At 41.8% G+C, this 17,837-nt stretch overlaps 1 long non-coding RNA gene across 1 annotated transcript; it reads left to right on the forward strand.

Annotated features, from left to right (window-relative positions):
* The first annotated feature begins 218 nt into the window (after positions 1-218).
* LOC117945399 lies at positions 219-16,405 on the forward strand. The gene is made up of 3 exons (XR_004656795.1): positions 219-231; positions 13,961-13,968; positions 16,210-16,405. It is a non-coding gene; the product is annotated as an uncharacterized LOC117945399 (long non-coding RNA).
* Positions 16,406-17,837: the final 1,432 nt, after the last annotated feature.

The raw sequence follows: 17,837 nt of genomic DNA on the forward strand, positions 1-17,837 counted from the left end.
TGTTTTAATGATATTTAATGGCAATTACATAAGTCATTTATGTTTTATTTGTGCACTTTTTGTAAACTCAACAGCTTTTGAGCCTCTCTAATCACTTATTTAAAGTACATCCACAGATTTGTTAATAGGCAATTAGAATTTTTTTGTGACCATAAAAAAAAGAAAAAGAAAAGTTAACCTTTGTCAAAATGGGCTGATGCTGCACATCTCGGCAAAGTTGTAGTGTGTCAAGTACATAACGTCACATATCTACAGTTATGTATGTGATGTTTTCCTTTCACAAGCACAGAGAGTTTAAAATACGCTAATGAAATTTTATTCTTCCAAACCTTTTAACGTAAGAATGGCTGGTAAGCTGTGGTAAATCACCTTCCATTATATATTTCACAATCTGTGGCTGTTAAAGAAGATCTATTGCTGGCAAGCTACCGCATGCAAAGACATTAATTATACAAGCCTACGTCCCCAACGCTCTACGGTATTGACTTTTTTACCTGCTTAAGCCGTTTTCTATTCAAGCTAATTAAACATTTTGTATGACTTTTCCTCTTGCAGAAGAAAGGAAAGGCTGTAATTGGAATAAATATGTAATAAAACGTAGGCCTTCCTCACCAGACTGTTCCACTATCTACATGTACTTTCATTACCACACATTCTGGGTCTTGCAGTACATAGCTAATATCCAACCAGAGATTGCTATAATGAATGCAGGGAGTTAGAAGAACAGACATTTATTACACACATCAAGTATGTAGTGAGTCATTGAGAAAGCAAAGCAACATCATGGAGTCAAAGAGACAAAGAGTGGGGGTGTCTACCTAAACAGAACTAAAAGCATTGAAACACCAAGTCAATAGTTGGCTGTCAGCCATCTGATGCCGTTGAGCCATTATTGAGTGTCTGTGACTGACCATCGGCCTCACTGGGTCCAGCACTGGCATTAGTAGGCCCCAGCTACCAGGTCAGGTTCTCTATTTCATTTTCCACTGTGGATAGTACTCCCTCAGCGGAATTCTCAGCTGATCGCCGTAGTGGTGCTGCGTGAAACGGCTGTGACATCATCTTCATCGCAACACTCGCTGAATCCTTTCATCGGCAACCAAACCTAGTGTATGTTTGTTTTGTTTTTTTATCTGGGTTGAGTGAATTAAAAATTGCGTTCACTATTCACGGTAACTTGCCTGTTTTAAAATGGCAGGTTTGTGCAAGATGTCCCATGATGCACAAGTGACAATTCTAGAGATGATTCTGTCTGACAAATCAGTGGTCTTCAGTGTTTAAACTCCACCTTTTAGTCTCAGCTCAGCTCGCTTGGAACCAAAATAAGTACCAGGTAATAACCACTAACTTTTGTAATCTGGCTCAACAGATGTACATTGGTGGGATAAAGCACTTCTCTCAAGCGCCGGACGTCCCCCCCTTTCTGCTGGGCACCAATGCTTCACCTGGGGCACCAATGCTTCACCTGGGGCACCAATGCTTCACCCGGGGCACCAATGCTGCACCCGGGGCACCAATGCTACACCCGGGGCACCAATGCTACACCCGGGGCACCAATGCTACACCCGGGGCACCAATGCTGCACCTGGGGCACCAATGCTGCACCCGGGGCTTAGCACCAATGGTTACAGTGCCAGAGCAAAGCAAAACTTTATAGTGCCAGCATTCCGAGGCTGTTCAGATTCACAGAGGCATGGCATGATACCTGGCTTTGCCTTTCTGCAGTCTATTTTGGATTACAAGTGACTACATATTACCTTTTCCGCCAGTGAATACAGTACTTGCATGTTGCTTTTGTAGTTAAAGGGCAACTCGTTGAAAATGTGACACACTGCTAATCACTTGAACAGTCAGCATTTGTAGAGGCCAGTTCTTCAGTTTGTGGCATGAAAAGGGTGGGTGCAATCCTGAGCCCCGTTGAATACGGTTACTGATCAACAGGTAGTTTTAAAATATACTAAATTAATCAATACATTTTTTTCCATATTGGAAACTTTTTCCAGGAATGGGTCTGTACCGTATGGGCATTCTTGCATTCATTATGTCATGTGCATGCCTGCCTTCCAGCAGTTGCCTTGGGCTTAGGCAATACATTTCTATTGCCAGCTCAGCAAATACCTGCCTAAATGAAAGACATAGTAAATCAAAGTGGCAGGAGCACTTTCAAAAGAACAAATCAAAACAAATGTACGTAAGAGGATGTTTCTTCAACTTGAAGGGAAAACCTTGTAGCTTGAATTTTTATCAGAGGAAAGATGGAGCAGAGGAGACCTTCTACCCTCATCTTTGTGTTGATGAGAAAAGGGAGAACATACAACAGTTTTCTTTGTACAGCTAGGAATGAGCATGGCTTGGTGAAAAAGACCCTGTTGTCTGCCTGAGACCTCGGTTCATGTATTTTGGAGAAAGAACAGTTCAGCTCTCCATGGAGCAAAGGAGAATAATCAGTAGAATTCTGTCATATATTAAATGAGCATTCGTCTGAACGAAGTTGTGCTTGTTGATAATTTGCATTGTAAATTAATTCAGATTTTTAGTTTTCATGAATTTCACAGCCTTTTCCTTTTTCAGCCAAAAGAGGACACTTTGGCCTTAATGTCCTATAGCCTATTTAAGCTTCATCGCTAGTTGTGGGAGGAAGGCCCATGTGGTTGCAGGTTCGCTTTGCATAAAATGAAAGCCAAATGTGAAGTGGCACGTTAGAGATCCTTGAAGAAGAAAGCTGGTCTGGGCTTGGCCAGCCAAGAAATAAACACCGTTTTTGAAGAATAGATCCTCTCTACGACATGTTTACGTATGGTTACTGTGAGAGGAATGAACACTACAGTCAGCCATAGCCTTCACCCAACATGAGGACATAAGATGCAGAGTTTTCACTTGTTGGAGAGAGTGAACAAGATGGACCCAACCATTGCTCCAAGTTCCCTACAGGTGTCTCTCTGTGACTAGTCTCGCTTTGCCAGACCTTGCTCCACAGTGTTGTGAAGGAGGGTCTGGCTATTCCGGGATAGGAGAAAAACGTGCTCTCGTTTTTGGGCATTTCTTTAAACCAATCACAATCATCCTGGGTGCTACTAAGCGCCCAACAGAACTACAGTACTATAGCAAAAAAGCTTTGGGAAAGAAACCTGTTGTGGTTTAACATGTGTACGTTCAAAGGTTGTTTTAGTCGGGCAAAAGAAATCTCAGATTTGACAGATAGTCTAGCTAGCTGTCTGGATTTACCCATGTAGGAATTTCTCCCATCTAGCGTTGAGATCATATATCACAATCACCTCTCTCGCGACACAACAATTCCAACTATGTATTACAGATACCTTCACGCTTCAAAAAGACGGTCTTTTGCTCTTTTCAATATCCTTTTTTTCTTTTACTGGGCGAAGAAGAAGACTCCTCTTTCTGAAATTTGGATTTTAAATACGTGTGGTCCTGTTTCTTTCTTCAAACTTGCCGGGACCGGGAAGTGATGGTACCCATTAGCAGTAAGTATTCATGGGAAAAGGACAAGTTTGTGAAAGGTCAACACCTATTTTGATAATGAACAACTAATTACGTTACACACTGGACATTTAAATTGTTCCAATATTAATCATACTTCTTTTCTTGCCATTAGCACACTCAGTAACTATTTATTGATCTGTATTTTGTGTGTGTGTGTGTGTGTGTGTGTGTGTGTGTGACCGGTTTATGTCTCTGTGCAATTAGGCCTGTTGAGGTGATGGCACTCCTTTCTATGAACTTTAAATGAATGTACAAGAAATGTCAAAGTAATCTTCAACATTTCTCGAATATTTAAGTCTAAGTCCATTGTGTGTTCTACAGGTACTTACAGTCATGATGAAATCCTGTTTTATCTCATAACCCTAACCCATCAATGATGATATGAGGCTAAAAAAGGGAAGACAATTAGACAGAATACCAAATATAGATTTAACCATTGCAGTTTCCTTTTTTCCTATTTGTTGTACTTTATTTATGTTATGCGTGTTTGCCCCCAGCTTGGTATTCTTCATATTTTTAGGCTATACATAATGGATGCTGTGTGAGTGATTCAGGGTGAAACTTGGTTCTGGGGTTTACGGGCATTGCAGCGGGAAGGAAAAGAAAGAGGACATAGAGAGCAGCAGACTGACCGAGAGTCTGAGCCAAGCCTTGGAAACTAAGCAAAAAAAGAGATTATATTCCTCAGTGAAAAGGTGAAGAAGTCAAAGTGGACAGTAGCAAATCTTCTGTTTGTGACTTTAGCACAGAATGATATAGAATACATTACATTTAGGTTTTTGAAAGGGTTTTACATCTAAATGGTAAAAAAAAGCAGTAAATGAAGAGTTTAACTGAAGCATTCCATTGTGATCCATACTTTAAGGGATAGTTGTGATGTCATGCTGTTGCTTGGACCTGCCACAAAACATATTTTAGCCCTCTTTAAAAAGGCCCAACTAGAAAACGTGACTCAAAACTCGCCCTTCTGGATTGTACTTCATCATTTCATCAATACCTGAAATGACATGCCCCCACCGACACAGAGCCTTGTTATTTCTTTAATTCTTTTGACAAAGGGATGTTTTTGGTCTCAATGCCTGGTTAAATTATCCATTGTTACCTTTTCCTTTAAACAGTTATTCACCTCATCATTTGTTATGGTTTTCTTCCCAGAATTCTGCATTTTCAAAATGCACTTCAACTGTTAACTAATCTTAGAATTAGGAGCAGCAGGGAGTCATTATGCATGGCTGGCACTGCTAACGGGAGGCTGATTGACAGTCTAAGAGTTTGGGAGTGTCTTTAGCTTGGAACCATTCCTCTTGCAAGTATTGATCAAGGCTGTAGCTGATAGCTGAGCTGCAACCAGCTTGGGAGCTTACTCGCAGTGTTCCTGGTGCTGACAGGCCCAGACCTGCATCATTATTACAGCTCTAAGCATTGGCAGTCAGGCTGCACTCTCCCCTCTCTCACCCCGTGATAAACTACTGACAGGACTCTAGGCAGATAGGTTTTTCAGCACACATCAGCTCCAAAAAGCACATCAATTATTTAACCTCACAGTGGCCTATTGTAATTACTCTGCATTGATAGGCTGCCAGCCATCACGACCATACGTCAATGAAATAAGCAACGAGATGCAAAAACAGTACTTCTGCGGCATTGCCGATTGCAACCAGATTAGGTTGTCCTTGTAGCCAGCAGGACACTAAGCCACTGAGACAAAGCCTATATGAAAGAAAAAAGCGAAAGCATGCACACAGCATGACAGCAGTCTGACAGCACTGTTAGATGCCATGCTTGTCCTGCAGATGGAAAAGCTGCTTCCTGTTTGTGGACATACATCTTTAATGGAACAAAACCTTGTATGTGACTTGCTGGGCGGCACAATGCACCGTGACTAGTAAATAGTTGAAGTCACGAAACACATTGAGACAGTGGGGGAAAGTAAGTGATCAAAAGTCAAGAGGCAGGCCACTAATAGACTAACATGTAGACTGAAACAGAGACACACACAGACAAATTGAGAAAAACCATACTCAGAATCAGAGTTCAGAATACTAATACATGTTTTCCTGTTTACATTTCACATGACTGTCTCCTTGCCTTCACTTTCACAAAGCCCCTGTGATCTCCACAGAATATAGATGGGTTGTTCATCAATCTGTGCACAAGCTATAGTCATATGAGATAGCAGAAAGGGAGTGAGGAGTAAAGAGGACAGAGAGAGCGTGAGAGAGAGTGACATCCCAGTCTCACTTCTTTAGTTTTATCAGACAAACAAATGCACACTGAGTAGAGAGAGGTAAAAGGGAAAAAAGAAAGAAAGATGACTTACTTATGAGCGAGGGTGATGGCGGACAAAGAGTATAGGTGCTCCGGTGCGTCTTTGTGAGCCTGATTGAGACGTAACAGCCTCCACTGACACAGATGAAGAGAAAGAGACGGAGAGGGGAAAAGAAAAGGAGAGTGGCGAGAAGAGATGAAGAGGGAGAATGGAGGCTTGACTCAGAGTGCTGGCTTTTGCTTTGTGGTGTACACTGTGCAAGTGCATGCATGTGTGTATGTGTGCATGTATGTGTGTTGGGGCTCTACTTTTTCTTCAGAGAGATTCCTTGGACGGGCTCTGTGCAGACACACTTAACCAACTTGCTCCTGAACCTCTTGTTCACTCAGCTTAGTGTTTGCATTTCCACTGCATGTGTGTACAAACACGCCAGCATTTCCAAGTTTCTGTATCGCACAGCTGGAGTGTTTAGCACCACTCAGATAATGTCATATTCTGCTGGCTTTTTTTCCCCCTCTCCCTAAATACTGATTCATAGGCAAATAATGAAAGCATCTCTGCCCAGAGCAGGCAGGGAGTTTCAGTGTTTTGAAGAGATAAGGAATTTAGGCTCCATTCGCACCAGAAACAGACTGAGACAAATTGATCCGCTCATTCTCTTGGCCAGTTGTGTGTAAGTGAGAATAATGCTGAGAGCTGTCTGTTCAGTGTGTAAAGATACACTCGCTGATATCCCAACATTATTATTATAGCTAATTTTGCAGTTTTTTTTTTCTTATTCCGTGAAGTCAATTCGAGTCAAATTGAGCATCTTGCCCTTCGAGACACACAGACATCTTTAGAGGAAGGGAGGATTTTGCAGCATGCAATTAGCCTTTTGTGGGGTGATTGTTGTAGAGAATGCGAGAAAGCCATGGAAATCAGGAGCATAATGATGGCAGGTGTGGTATTGGCGTTATCTCGTTACAACACCGCTGCTGTAGAAGCCCTTTCAGAACAATCTTCTCTCAAGTTTGGAGCAAATCTTCGCATCCCAATTACAGAAACTTTCAAACAAAGACTTCAGCTGTGACTGCTGCTTGGCTTGAACACTGATGTAATGAAGATGAAGCTAGCATGGGTGGATTTTGCAGACCAGCTGGATGCTTGTTTTCCCGCAAGGTCCATGACAGATTGTCAGAATCACCTTGTTTTTTATGCTACCGAAGAAAAGAAATGCTGAACTTCTATATGTCAATGCCCCATCCTTTTATTTTCCACCTAGCTTTGTTGTAGGTAACTTCATCCTGCCACACCCACGCCAACCCAGTTTTATAAAAGCAGGATGCATCTGATAGCTCTGACGAAGCCATCTTTCCCTTTTTTCTTTCACAAACTCTTAGTCTGGGCTGCGGTCCACTAAAGCATGGACGCCCCCCCTTCAACAAGACCAGTATTTCTCCCTGGGGTTTTGGGATTTACAGCCTGCAGCATTTATGGAGAGGTCCCAGTTGGAGATGCACATGCACATGCATGCACACGTACACACACACACACGCACACAGAGGAAAAGGAGTTAGAAATGCTAATTCAGACACGGACGGGGGGTGTAAATCCAGTCCTCATTGTGCATTCAGCACGTTGGCTGTATTGTGTAGCGGTGAGCCCCTTTATTCAATTGAGCTGCCATCCATCCTGGCTATGGCATTGAGCAGGCACGTACAGGGAGCTCCCACAGGACCCTTAGACTCACTCAAACACACAAGGGCTGTTTACATGCACATCAAAAGACAGTGTGGAGATACAAAGACCTATTAGGACTGTAATGGCTTGATGCAGCTCTCTGTAGGGTCATTATTATCACCTGGGGAATGACTAAATTAAGGCTATCCCAAACGATTATTACTTTTTAAACGATTTACAATCTAGTGATTATTTTTTTGAATAATTTAACGATTAATTTTTCAATTAGTGATTATTTTCACATTGCTCAATTAATAATAATTTACACTAAACTAATTTCAGTAAGGTTCAAATCTCTATTTATTAAAGTTGTTTAACACTGCACTGTTTAAGTAAAATGACTTTTTAGTGCAACCTGAAGCTAGATGTTGGCTATCAATGCAACAACAAAACAAAGTCACTTTCAAAAAAAAAACTTAAAGTTAACAAAGCAAAACAAGAAGTCTGTTCGCTTTTTTTAACAGTAGTAGATCAATAATAAAAATAACGTATACTTTATTAAATTAAAATAACACAATTAAATAAATTACAATTTACACTCTTACAAAGGGTACAAGCGGCCGAAATGGGTTTCCTCAGGAGGGTGGCTGGCGTCTCCCTTAGAGATAGGGTGAGAAGCTCAGTCATCCGAGAGGAGCTCGGAGTAGAGCCACTGCTCCTTCGCGTCGAAAGGAGCCAGTTGAGGTGGTTCGGGCATCTGGTAAGGATGCCTCCTGGGCGCCTCCCTAGGGAGGTGTTCCAGGCACGTCCAGCTGGGAGGAGGCCTCGGGGAAGACCCAGGACTAGGTGGAGAGATTATATCTCCAACCTGGCCTGGGAACGCCTCGGGATCCCCCAGTCGGAGCTGGTTGATGTGGCTCGGGAAAGGGAAGTTTGGGGTCCCCTGCTGGAGCTGCTGCCCCCGCGACCCGATACCGGATAAGCGGTCGAAGATGGATGGATGGATGGACTCTTACAAAGGCCTTAATAACAAATACATGCTCAGTACCTATGCACCAAATGGAGAGATGTCAGAGAGTTCCACGGGCTGCCCATGGAAAGGCGCCCCGAGCAGTTGGGGGTTTGGTGCCTTGCTCAAGAGCACATTAGCAGTGCCCAGGAGGTGAACTGGCACCTCTCCAGCTACCGGTCCACCACCATCCTTTGGTCCATATGTGGACTTGAACCGGCGACCCTCCGGTTCTCCAACCAACTCCCTACGGACCGAGCTAACATCCAGGCTTTTCTCCCTTTAATCTTACGGTAAAATGTGAAATTTTAGCAACATATAAACTCAGATGTATTAAATAAATATAGCCAATACTTCCATAATAAGAAATCAGGCTTCCGCATGGCTCAGTGGAGATTTATGTATTTACAATAGCCTCAGCGTCAAGTGCATTCAAGAGACAGAACAGATGCACAAATGTTTGAGATAACTTTTTACAATGAATCTTTAACAGAACTTGGTGGCTACAGAGTAATTATGAAATGTTTCAATATGTAGCCAATAAATAAAGTTAAAATGAAAACAGACAGCTAGGGAAGCCTTAGCTTAAAACTACTATTTCTAATTTGCTAAATGTTAAATTAAACATCACCAGCCATGATGCAGATTGGTGTGTATCCCTGCCTGTGTCCCTCTCTCTGAATCTGCAGCCTCCACTTCATCCCTCACAGTCAATTATTCCTTTCCCTTTTCTCTTTCACTTGTTTCTACATCTTCTTCTACAGACAGTTTATTTGATGTGATTTAACATATTTTGATTGAACAGGTTGCAAAAATGTTGTTTATAGATCCAACGCATCGACGCAAATTATTTGTGTCGATGCATTTACGTGACAAATCGTCCCAGCCCTAGAAAAGTTACAGCTTTTAGAATGGTGGGTTTCTGTGTGGATGATTTGTTGTCTCTTGTAAGATATTTGTCTGTGAGTGTAAGTATGTGATTCCGAACATGTGCATACATACAGGGAAAACTGTATGTTTGCATAATGATGTGCAGTGAGCCACTGGAAAAAGCATCCACAGTAAGCAAAGAATTCTGTGATATTCTGTTATATAAAAGGGATGGGTGACCTATCCCTTTTATATAACATGACGTGGACAATGCTCAGCCCCCCACTCCCTGTTAAGGCAAAGTCCTCCAAATGAAAGGACAGAAGATATTGTTTGTCCATTCCCTGTAGAGCAACACATAGAACGGGTTCTGATCTGACGACCCTATCAGCAGGATGACATCAAATGTCCGGGCCTTTCCAAATCAAATCACTGTTGAAAATGTATACGGCAAAGTCCAAACTCAATTCAAATCTTTAATTCAGGACAAGGTTCAGGACTCCAGTGATTTCATACTGCTCAGCTTTGAAAGGTTGGGAGAATCAGAAGGGATATACTTTTTAAAAGATCTATGCAGCAGAGGCTGAGATATCCAGACTTTTAGTTCCTAATATGGGTCAAGCTCCAAAATCCCTGGGTTGTATATTTCCCATAATACAAACAATAGCGTCTTTTTATTAGTATGTTAGATTTGTTTGTACAGGAGATGTACTTCCCATGACTAGTTGTGTATAAAACAGTTCATACAATTTGTGGTGTTCCCCTTTAAGTAAAAGTACATTTGTTTTTAAGCAATGTGTATTGAAGTGTATCAAAGCACTTATCAGAGCAGTTGGCATCTCTTTGTACCGAGTTAGTTCAAAATTAATGTCTGAGGCTGCTCCCAGTGACCTTGTGAAGCAAAGGGCGTAACGGGACAGGGACTCCATTTCATACTAACCATCATGGTGAGCATTGTTTTCAGTGTTATGAAGAAAAAATCATAATTTTATCATCAGCACATTTCCTTTGTGTTTCTATATGTGTCTTCTAACTACAAAAACTCAGAGTTTTAACAGCTCAGAGATTTAACTTTTCTTCAGTCCAGCAGCTTAATTCTCAGCAAAACAAGTATTTATATCGCACCTTTCTAGTCTTCCGACCACTCAAAGTGCTATACACTACATGCTAGATTCGCCCATTCACACACACCATCCATACACTGATGGCAGTGGCTGCCATGAAAACTACCAATCAACTTATCAGGATTTAATCTACTCATTATAACACACATGTTTAGCCCCTGGGAGAAATTTGGGTTTCAGTGTGTTGCCCAAGGACACTTACACATGCGGACTGGAGGAGCCAGGGATCACGACAAAATACTCAAATAAGACAACTCAGGTGAAGTTCTGAAGTGGCCTGAAAATAAAAATAAATAAAAATGTAACTTTATTCAACCTGAAATAGGTACAACTTGTATATTATGCTAATGAAAAAATAAGTTGATTCCACTAAATTTGTTTACAAGTGTGGAGATTAGTAACTATAAATGCACAATATTTCCCTCTGAAATGTAGTAGAGCAAAATGATAAACATTAAATGTAAATGGTCCAGTAAAGTTCCTCAAAATTATAATAAAAATTATTAACAGCAGTAAATCGTGAATCTACTCATTTTCTGAGTTGCTTTTACCTCTGACCAACACTGCTGTTTCAAATATTTAGTTGGATCTTAGTAGTAGTGTTCAGCAGCCAAGAGGAAGCTGGCACTGGCCAAATCCATATTAAGACTGTGTGAGAGATGGCACATTAACAGCATATCCCCTCTCATCTGTCTGCTGATGGATGGTGAGAACTATAATTGTGATGATTGGAGTGAGGAGCACACGGGTCCAGGGAGCAGATGAGAGGTGTTTAGCCTGCGAAGGTGAGCTGCGGCAGAGCTGCAGCAAGGTGAGCTATGGTCTCTGGCCTCGGTTATTATCAAGCTGAGTTATAGGCCACCACCTACCCCACCAATCTGCACACATTACAATGCCAAGCCACGACACACAATCTTTCCTTATGCTCTATAGGCTCCATCAATGCGCTCTCTCTCTCTCTCTCTCTCTCCGTGTTGCCTGTCCCCTACCCTCTTTCGGCCTCTTTAGTTCATTTCTACACTCAGTCTCCTTTTACTGAAAGACAAGAGAACTAATGAGTGGGAAGTTGTGGGGCAATGTTTAAGTGCGGAGGATCTGGCATTAATGAACGTCACGTAACCAAAAGGGAAAAGACGAAATCTTCAACCATCCTCCCTGGTCCTATCTAAAATTGCCCTTTCCAACCGTGATCCTAAATGTATTCATGCCTAGCCTGGTCATAAACAATATCTACTTATCCCAACAATCAGTTGAGTTAGCCCCACTCTCATATCTTTTATTAGTCATGTTACTTTGATCATTTTTATCCCTGTTAATGTTGACTTCAGCAGGGAAAGTACTCAACTTAAAAATACAAATACCGGACACCAGTTCTCCCAATTAGCACACCCTGCTCCATAACAGAAGAAAACAAGAAATCCATTACCATATACAACAGAGTCACCATGTGTGAGTGGCAGAGGGCCATCATAGCTCATGTGACACAGTCAGTGTGCTGCTGCCTGCTGGTGCAGAATGCTGACATGCCATGACTGGCAAAAGTCAGCAGGGGCCCTGCTGTCTCTCACCCTCACCTCCTGCTGGGGAGGCCTGTGTGTGCACCCTGCTGGGGAGGGGTGGGGGAGGTGGGGGAGGTGGAGGAGACAGACGGAAAGGGAGAAAGAGAGAGATAAAGGGAGAATCAAGTTAGCGCGAATGGAACATCAGGCCATATCCATCTTCCCCGTGTTCTTATGAATATGTAAACCAGACAGGTCAAGTAGGCATCAATGACTCTCCTCTCCTCGAAATTAAAGGCAAGAAGAGGATAGGAGAGGCAGGCACACTCCCATCTGAAGCTTTCATCCAATAATGATGGATTTCTCTGTGCCATGTTGTAGTGTGTGTGTGTGTGTGTGTGTTTCCATGTGCTTCTACGTATGTGCTTGCGTTACAAATGGAAAAACCTGGCAGGCATTTATTAAATACAATTGTTGCCTGAAAATTGCCTTTTTGATAACCTGACTCTGTCTATGGTTTTGTCACATTATGGAAATTCAGAGGAGAAAATGTGTGGAACCTTCAACATTTCTTTCAGGGAGAAATGTGGTTGGGGTTTCTCTGTTTTTGTCTTCCCCTCAGATGTGGAGAGAGGACTTGAAAGCCTTAATATCATGATGCTAATGCCAAAACCACTCCCTTCCTCTTGCTTTGCGCCTGCCTTCCCTCTCTCGTCTTTGAGTGAAGCACTGGCACAGCATCAGTGACAGAGCATACATCACCACAAGTCCTTTTGATGGTCCAAGGAAGCATTTGGTTTAGATTATTCTCATTTTGTTACTTACACACCGCGCACACATAGAATCACGGATTCAAATGAGGGGTCAAGTCAGGACCATTCTTCATTGCTCTTATCACTATCATCTCTCAATTCCTTTAAATGATTTCCATGTCGGGTCATGGTTGTCAGACTTTCCTTTTAGGTCTGACAGTGCAGTGCTCTGCTGCACTTTCAAAAACACTACCAGTTATTATCCATTTATCAGCCTTCCTCGCTTGGAAACTTCCCTTGCTAATGCTTGACTTTGTGTAGTCAGACTTTGAAAATAGCAAAAGGTAATTAAGGTTTTTCTTCATTTTAAATACCGCTGTAACATTAAAAATAGATATATCGAGAACATCAAAATACAAAGCATAGAGCAAGCTAAGAACAAACAGTATTAGATTTAAGATTTTAAAAAAAGTTGAATTTATTATTAGTCATTAAATGAATACCATATTTTGAACTGGAAGGTTACAATCAAAGAAAACAACAATATTACTAGACTGGATCCTTTAACACCTATTAATATCAACCTCCATCTTTCTAAAACATCAGAGAAAATTCCCAATTATAGAAGAATTCCTGCTTTCTTTTCTTTTTTTTCTTTTACAAAATGTGCAGCTATAATTAATGTCCATCGAACTTGTTGCAAGAGGGACATGAATTATTGACTTACATTAATTCAATGTTATTTACAGCTTACGTGATTATTTAATATTTAGATATTGCGTCTTGTCTTGGCTCTATTCTTATTTGTTGCTGTAAACCTCTCCACCGAGATCATTGAAGTGCAATATCTCATCAAGCTAATGGAAATGCTGTGCTTAGGAGAGTGGCGTTTGAGCCTATCAATATACAAGCTCAGAGCCCTTGGTAATAATAATAGAGGGATCAGTAGCTCCCCGTGTAGAAGTTAGCTTTTATATAAACCACGTCGGAATCAAGCCGGTGATGCCTGCTGTCCCCTTCTCTGTCCTGTGGAGGTCAAAAAACACATTTCATTATTTCCCCCTCATCCTTTAATCCTGTGCTACCTGATGTAAGCACATGGTCTGACAAGTGTGCACACGCATACACAAATGGTCAACAAGAAATTTTTCGGTCATCAATTCACATGTGCAGCATTGCTCCATGCGGAGAGAGTGTTTGTGTGCTTACGACTCCTTGTGGAGTTGAGCGAGTCAGGGATAAAGTAAGGAAATGGCAGAGTAGAGGACAGACAGGGGCAGATGTGTGTTAAGAAAGTGAGAGAGTGTACAAGCATGAATTGGGCGGCATTGTCATTATAATCCCTTGTCAGGGACTGAGCCCAGGTTTACACCAGGATTACAGCTCAAGACCAATTATTACCTTGAGACACTGAAGGAGAAGCACAATGTCAGACCACGGATCAGCAAGCCAAATGTGATGCGACAACCATGCAGTAACTTGAGCCAGAACAGGTCAGCATATGGTTTAAAATGATGGTGAGCTAGCGGGGTGTCAGGTAGCGTTAGCTGAGACTTGCTTCTTTAATGCGTAATAGTCAGCTCCATCATACCTTTCAACACCTCAGACACTTGTCAATCATAATCAAGCCACAATCCTTCTCCACAGGACGGTTTTTATCTATGCCTGTGTGTGTGTGTGTGTGTGTGTGTGTGTGTGTGTGTGTGTGTTTGCGTGTGTGCGTGTGTGTGTAGCTGACCGAGATTGTACATAATGTGCACACAACAGGTGACCTTTGTGTCCCTGCTGACAGTATTATTCTTGTGTTGTGTTTGGTTTTGACACCTCATGAAACGTAAATTGGATTATAAGAAATTTCATAAAGCCACGGTTGGTAGAAAATACAAGTAGATGTCAGTAGGAGGGAGCCTCTTTTAAATTCCAGTGTTCTGTCTGCCTCGACTCAAGGGTAATGTATGCAGAATCATGGCCAGCCTGGACACATGCGGAGAGAGGGGGTCATCTCTACAGCAGCATATCCAACAGCACATTAGACTGTTCTCTGTCAGACAGAGACACTATTATTCTCTAAGTGTATTCATCCTTTGTTCCCAGTGTCTTATCCTAGCAATCAGCTAATCACCACTAATCAAGCAATCAGGACTTTGCATGTATTAATTAGGCAATTACATATCGTAAAATCCAGAGAAATCCACACAAAACAGAATTCCCAGTGTTATATTTTCACTGGCTCTGCTTTCATTTACGAATAAGCAACCACCTCTCTCTCAAAACAACAAAAAAATTGAATCCAAGAGTGCCAAGACTAATCTGTGCAGATCAACACAAACTTTCTGAAGCCGTGTCATTGATAATATATGGCAAAGGGGATTTTACAGGGATTTCTAGTTTATATCTATTAGACCTGAAATAAAAATGACACCTGTAGTTATGGAAAAACATCCACAAAAAAACAGAATAAAAGCCAAGGCTTTAAGGGACATCACACTGTATTTGGCCTTGTCAAATCTTCGTATGACATACTGAACAAAATTATAAACGCAAAACTTTTGTTTTTGCTCCCATTTTTCATGAGCTGAACTCAAAGATCTAAGACTTTTTCTAGGTACACAAAAGGCTTATTTATCATAAATATTGTTCGCACATATGTCTGGGGGTGTATCTGGGGTTAGGGTTCATCCGTTAAGAGAACACCTCTCCAAAGTGCCAGACAGCAAGTTGGTTACACTGCCAAACTGCAGTCAGGTTGAGAGAGAGAGAGGTGAACCCTAACCATAACACCAGTTACTTATTTGTCCCCCTCCCAATACAATAAAACACATTTTAGAGTGGCCTGTTATTGTGGCTGGCCTAAGGCACACCTGTTCAATAATCATTCTGTTTAATCAACGTCTTGATATGCCACACCTGTGAGGGGGATGCATTATCTCGGCAAAGGAGAAGTGCTCATTAACACAGATTTAGACAGATTTTTGAACAATATTTATGAGAACTTAGCCTTCTGTGTACATAGAAAAAGTCTTTGTGGTGACAAATTGTAGTTTATTTCCCCCTCTAATTTAGGTAATTGAGCACTGTAGTAGTTATGACCATATCAGTAACTATCTAACTACATGCAATAACCTATTTTTAAGGAGGATATAAACTACAATTTGTCGCACATGCAATAACCTATTTTTAAGGAGGATATAAACTACAATTTGTCGCCGCGAAGGCATGGAGGACACCCACCACACCACCACTCGGCGCTCGGGAAATTGTTGTTGGCTGCGTGAGGTGAGGAAGGCAGGGAATGATAGAATATAGAATAGATAGAATGATCACATACAAAATGAATGAGCTACAAATACCCACAGAACTGCTGTGTTATGTTTTTTGCAAAAGCCTGGCTGAACACACTTATCTTTAGCAACTAACAGCTAATAACGGCACTGAAGGCTAGCTGTTGCCTCAGGCGGTCTCCTGGGAATTCAGTTGTAGCCGGATAAGTAAGCTAACAGTGTGCAGTGAGTTATTCACGGAGTTGTTCACAAGGGTAGAAGCTTGGAGTAACGTAACTAGGAGAATATAGCAGATATACAACACACGGAAGAGCCTTTTGAGTTTGGTGGTCGTCCTTATTTATTTGAACCCGAGAATACAGACGAAGAACTCTCCTCTCAAGAGCTGGAAAGAACCAGACAGAGACAGGTGCAACAGGCAGATGAAGCTGGTGCTCCAAACGCGTTCTATCGCTGGCAGTAACGCTATTACTGTGCAAGCGACATACATATTTAGCCCGTTTCCATGTAGTTACATTACTGATATGTACATAACCACTATAGTGCTCAATTATCTATTTTTGAGGAGAATATAAACTACAATTTGTCGCCGCAAAGTCATATTATCTGCTGCGGGAGGCGAGGAAGGCGGGGAAGAAGACTGCCTGCCCGGCTAAGGAATCTACCACAGTTTGACAATGCCAAGCCTCCTACTCACCAACAACAGACAGATCCGTCAAACACAATGGATGAGCTACAAATACACACAAAACTGCTGCGTCATGATTTTCACAAATACCTGGCTACATACACTTATCACTAGCCGCTAACAGCTAGCAGCTAACAGCTAGCTAGCTCTAGCTGCTAACCAAGCTACCCACCGGCAAGAACAAGACAGGGTACGTGAATTAAAACAATGTCTGACTTGAAAACACATCTTGATGTCACGTAAGGGCTCTGTTCATGTGGAATGGACGTATTAATTGCATTGTGTGTCTGTTAAGAGGCACAAAGGCTGTCTAAAACTTGCCCGTTTCAGCTCAGTGGAAGCTTGTACACGTAGCTGCAGCTACTCCGTGTTGCCTGCACCAATTCATTTTTTTTTTTTCTTCAATCGAAAGTACTCGCATATTTATAGCGATCAAGATTAACATAAAAAAACTGGACGGAATTCTCCTTTACATGATTATCTGCACACCCTGCAGCTCGCTACAGCTCAAAGATTGACGCACGGCAATTGAGACACTATCCTAAAGGTAATGTGGACGTACACAGAGACATTAGTTTCATTGTTTACCGGTACTATAGATCCAAGGCAATAATGCTTTACTAATTGCTGCTGTGAGCAAATGGAGTCAGGTAGTCCAGCTCTCAATGAGTCCTGTGTATAGCTGAAATGGCTGGAGGCAGAAACACTAATGATTATAGAATTACCATGGCAGAGATTGTGATGGCTATCCTAATGATTTCATGTTACTGCGATTAGCATTACGAGGAGGCTTGGTGAATGGGGGGGAGTAGATGTGGGAGGAGAGAGAGAAAAGCAAGAGATTTGGAGAAACAGATAAAAGCAACAAGGAAGGAGAGACAGTGAGTTAGTCAGAGGAGATGGAGAGCAATGTAGAAAAGCGATGGAAAAAGTGAGGAGTGGAGGGGACAAGACAAAAGGAATGGGAAGTGTAGGAGAAGGTTCATTAGCTAAATGAGGATGAATTGTTGGCATGACTGTGGGCTGGTGATGTTCCTTAGCTTCAATTCCAGAAATGCTCATCTAATACAGAGAAGGAAGTCAACCCCCTCACAGGCTGTCAGCTTCATATCCAGTAGATGAACATCAGCTCATCAACATTTTCCTCTCTCTGGCGACCATGTTAGTCATGAATGTTACATC

The sequence above is a fragment of the Etheostoma cragini genome, chromosome 1, assembly GCF_013103735.1.
Source record: "Etheostoma cragini isolate CJK2018 chromosome 1, CSU_Ecrag_1.0, whole genome shotgun sequence".
Classification (NCBI taxonomy): Eukaryota; Metazoa; Chordata; class Actinopteri; order Perciformes; family Percidae; genus Etheostoma; species Etheostoma cragini.